The sequence below is a fragment of the Ursus americanus genome, chromosome 9, assembly GCF_024610735.1.
Source record: "Ursus americanus isolate L20-20 chromosome 9, mUrsAme1.1.p, whole genome shotgun sequence".
NCBI classification, from domain to species: domain Eukaryota; kingdom Metazoa; phylum Chordata; class Mammalia; order Carnivora; family Ursidae; genus Ursus; species Ursus americanus.
In genome coordinates this window covers 81,045,205-81,050,570 of record NC_142135.1, presented here as the reverse complement: position 1 = coordinate 81,050,570, position 5,366 = coordinate 81,045,205, and positions in this window count along the sequence as shown.

Genomic DNA, 5,366 nt, shown 5'->3' with positions numbered 1-5,366 from the left:
ATGAAAGAAAGAAACAAACAAAAAACTATGAGCCTGATTCTAAAGGAAAAAAGAGAGAGAGAGAAAATATAGCCTGGTCCAAATTCCACCAGAACTGAAGGGTCCCTTAAAAAGTTAAAAATTGATCTACCCTATGATCCAGCCATTGCACTACTGGGTGTTTACCCCAAAGATACAGACGTAGTGAAGAGAAGGGCCATATGCACCCCAATGTTCATAGCAGCAATGTCCACAATAGCTAAATCGTGGAAGGAGCCGAGATGCCCTTCAACAGATGACTGGATTAAGAAGTTGTGGTCCATATATACAATGGAATATTACTCAGCAATCAGAAAGAACGAGTTCTCAACATTTGCTACAACATGGACGGCACTGGAGGAGATAATGCTTAGTGAAATAAGTCAAGCAGAGAAAGACAACTATCATATGATTTCTCTCATCTATGGAACATAAGAACTAGAATGATCAGTAGGGGAAGAAAGGGATAAAGAAAGGGGGGGTAATCAGAAGGGGGAATGAAACATGAGAGACTATGGACTATGAGAAACAAACTGAGGGCTACAGAGGGGAGGGGGGTGGGGGAATGGGATAGACCGGTGATGGGTAGTAAGGAGGGCACATATTGCATGGTGCACTGGGTGTTATACACAACTAATGAATCATCGAGCCTTACATCGAAAACCGGGGATGTACTGTATGGTGACTAACATAATATAATAAAAAATCATTATTAAATAAAAAAAAAAAAGAACTGAAGGGGACACTGGGAGGCACCTTACGATCAGTAGACTTGGTGCATGTGGTGTGTTGCCTCTGTTGCTCCTCTGGGGTAGAGACCCTGATACACTGGTTCAGAGTCAATCCTGCCTAGTGAAAAAAGCACTTGCAGGGTTTGATGTAAGTGGCTCCCACCTCCACTGGTGATCACTGCATTGTTTTCTGAAGTCCAACTCTGTTGCTAGTGATGATAAAATGGTGCTGCTGCACTCTCTGCACCCCAGACAGGTGCTTTCACATTCCCCGCTATTCAGGAAGCTCTCACCAAAAGGTTAGGGCCCTCAGCACACCCAGTGCTACAGCTCTCCCGACGTTTATCCTTGGCGCCTGTGGGATTTAAAACCCCAAATCCTAAAGGAGCCCACACCACTCAGATCTGCTCCCACCCCCACATTAGAGCCTCCCACCCCCACATTAGTGCTAATGTCCTTTGTTTCGCAAATACAGTCCCACACCCACACAGTGCACAGAATCTATGGTGTAGACAGCAAAAAGTAGCTACCAGGTTACCCAGCCTCTGCACCTGCCTTTGTTTGCAGCAGATGAAACGCCATTTGCTGGCACTTTCAGGGTCTTTTGTCCTTGGAGAGGCAATGTACCCTCTTCCGAACGTACTCTAGGAAAAGGAACAATCTCTTTCAGGGCTACCCATGAGATCCCTACACCACTTTGCACATGCTTCTGGGCCAGAGCCATCCTTCTCTCCAGGAGTGCATGCTGCAGTTCCACTGGGGCGGAAGTCCCACACTCAGTTTGAGCTACACACACTGTTTGCAAAAAACCCTGTGCCACTCAGTTCCTCCAGCTCCCCAGTCTGAGGTCCAAGAGGTTTTCTTATTCTGTGTAACCAATGCTGCATTCTCTCAACCACTCCCTCCTTTTTCTCTCCCCACAGAAAGGATTCCCTCCCCTCCACAGCACAGCACAGCAGATTTTCTCTCCCCCAAATCTCTCCCACACACCTTGCATCTGCCACCCTGTTTCCCTCCAACTGTAGAAATCCTCCTTCCAATCCTCAGATCAATTTCCTGAGTGTTCCAAGTGATCTGAACTCAATACAGTTTTTTCATTTTTACATTTGTTCAAGGGAGGAGGAAAGCCTTGGGTCTCCCTACTTCTCTGGCATCTTAACTCCTCCTTCTTTTCTCATATCTTTAAGTTATTATAGAAAATTGGCCAATACACTTACCATCTAGAAGCCCAGAACTGAGAGCTAAAAGCTAATAATTATGCTAATATTTAATAAAGTCATTTCTTTTTCTCTTAAAGAGAAATTGAGTGGTTTCTTTATACAAGAGAGTAAAAAAGCAGTAGCTATATAGATGGAATTCAATGCAAACCTACACTGAAGACCTAGGTTTATTCATTGGTTTGTGGTGGCTGGCAAATAACACCTTAGTATGTTTAACCTATGAATAGACTCTGAGTTTTTTAAATACTTTATCTGTAGCCAATTCAATATGAAACAATTTGTGGTATTAGAATCCCAAGTGAGTCAGAATAGTAAGGAGCTCAGTAAATCCTTTCTTAAAAGTAATAATCAAAGTGAACAATTCTACAAGACAACCATTTCAGCACTCAAGTCAAGCAGCAAACTAAGAAGTCTTTATTCAAGTAAAATTATGGGACCTTGAGTGACAACAATAGAAGTCCATGGAGTTTTAGCTTGGGGATGCTCCCCCTGGCCTCCACTTCCATCATCCTCATGGTAGTTCTACCAGGACAGGAAAGCCATGAAAATCAAAAATTTCACTGTCACTACCACAAAGGGCTGACTTAATTTGGAGCAGGGAAAAAAACCATCTCTCTGGGTGTGTCAGAAATAGTAGTAATCCCTATAGCAAATGAATATAAAAGGCCACAATCATAGGTAGCTTGAGGAGAGCAAAAACCAATTGTCAGACTAGCCAGAAATTAACAGGGAAACCCAGGGAATGAAACATTCAAAGTGAACTCTGATAAACTCTAGCATACATCTGGTGTCTTAGTTTCTTATTGGTGCTATAGTGAATGAACACAAATTGAGTGGCTTAAAACAACACAAATTTATTATCTTACAGTTTTGGAAGTCAGAAGTCCAAAATGGATTACTTTGGGTGTGTTCCTTCTGAAGGCTCCAAGAAAAAATCCAATTCCTTGCTTTATACCACTACAGTACACTGTTTTCTTTGTTTATGGCCCAATCTTACTCCGATCTCTGTTCTCTTAGTCACTTATCTTAGTTTGCCTCTTTCTTATAAAAATCTTTGGGATTACATTTGGTTGACTGAAATAATCCAGGGTAATCTCCTCACCATAAAGTCCATAAAATAATCATATCTGCAAAGTCACCTCTGTCAAGTAAGGTAACATATTTGCATGTTTTAGGGATTAAGACATGGACATCCTTGAAAATATTATTCTGCCTACCACACCTGGTGACCTAAAAAGCTACACATGTGCAAGGCTGTACACAATTTCAGGAGACCCAAGAGAATACCCTAGCTATAATCATGTCTTTCCCTAAACCTGAGGTCTCATACAAACACAAAAGAATGAGAAGGAACCCCCCCCCGAAGGAAAAGCCAGACACACTTCTAATTGCTTGCATTTTGAATATGTTTCCCAATAGCATACAGATCCACTGCAAAGGTTGGAAGCCCTACTGGCTCAATGTGTTTGGAACAACTTCTGACCACTAATTGGCTGAATATTAATCTGTACTGAAAACAGGAGTGACTCCTAGGATGCTGGCTTAAAAAACAAAAATAACAAGAAGACACTGAATAGAGACTCCTGTGGTCATATACTGCAGAGAAGAGAAATTTTACAGAATCCAATAAAAAAATAAAAAATGAAACAGCCATAAAAATAATCCCCAGGTGTAAGGAAGAATTGGAATCCATACTTACAATAACATGTTACCTAAAACATCCAATTTTCAATAAAAATTTATGAAATATGCAAAAATACCAGTAAATGATATCTATACTCAGAGGGACATAAATAGACAATAGAAACTGTCTTTGGACGGACACAGATTTTGGATTTAGCAGACAAAAACTACAAATCACCTATTATTAATACGTTCAAAGAACTAAAGAAAGCCAAATTTAAAAGACTGATAGAAAGTATGGAAGCAATGACACAACAGAAGAATATCAATAAAGATAAATTATTTCATAATGATTAAATTTGAATTTGAGAGCTTAAGTGTGTAACTACCTTTCTTCAATTCACTAAATAGGCTCAAAAACAGCCATGAGATGGCAGAATAAAGAACCAGGGATTTAAAGACACACTAACAGAAATTATTCACTCTGAACAGCAAAAAGCAAGAAAGTGTATCAATATATCACTGAAGAGAGCCTCAGAGGCCTGTGCAACAGCAGCAAACACACCAATCTAGGCGATGAGAGACCCACAAGAGAGAGAAAAAGAGGCAGAAACAATTATTTGAAAATAATAATAGCCAAAAATTTCTCACAGTGGATTAAAAATAAATCTACAGATCCAAAATTTAAAGGCTCAATGAATTTCAAGGAGGATGAATATAAACCCTTACTTACTCCCATGTGCAAAAAATAACAAAATATATATCTCAAATATAAGAGCTATAGTTTAAAACTTTAGAACAAATCAAGGAGAAAATCTTCCATAAATTAGGCAGACTGTTCTAGGTAAGGCACCAAAAACATGATCCCTGTAAAAATAAAAATATATAAATGGCTCATACATGCTACAACATAGACAAATGTCAAAAAAAGTATAAGAGAAAGAAGCCAGTCACAACAAACTGCATCTTGTATGATTCCATTTATATGATATATCCAGAAAAAGCAAATCTATAGATGCAAGAAACAAATTACTTGTTGCCTGGGTCTAGGAATGGAAGTGGGGATTAATATAAATGGGCATGAGGAATATTTTTTGGGGTGATTGAATGTTCTAAAACTGAATTATGATGACAGTTACACAACTTTACAAATTTATTAAAACTCACTGAATAGTACATTTAAAAGGATACATTTTACGGTATACACATTAAACCTCCATAAAGTTGTTAAAAATACCAACTGAGATTTTCAAATCTAAATTTGCACCACTTTTGTAACTCCCCTGATTTGTTCAAATATCTGTTCATTATTTCTCAAAATTCTGAGGGAGACAAGTTGTTAAGGGTATAAGGTGATAGTTTCCTTAAACTTGATAGTGGTGCTAAACTGATATGATCAGTGGCTCATACGACTTGCAGTAACACAACGGACATCTAAAGTAAACCTAAAATTCTCTAATTTGAAAAAAAAATTATCAGAGCACAAAATTACAGATCATCACATCGAACTGCCCAATTTCCCTGTATCTCTTCTGCCCGTTGTGATAATTTACCCTTGGGAAACCAGTGTGCACAAAAGACCTGGTTTCCATTAGAAGCACTTATGGACTCTATCCAGTCCTACCATCCAGTCCCACTAACTGACTCCGTTCCAAATGGTAGGAACTATTTATAACTTTCTGTCTTAAGAAATGGTGGCAACTCAAAAGGATGTGAACTATCTGTGCGTCTCAATCCCTCAAAGATCCTGCTGAGTGAGACCTGCCCCTGAGCA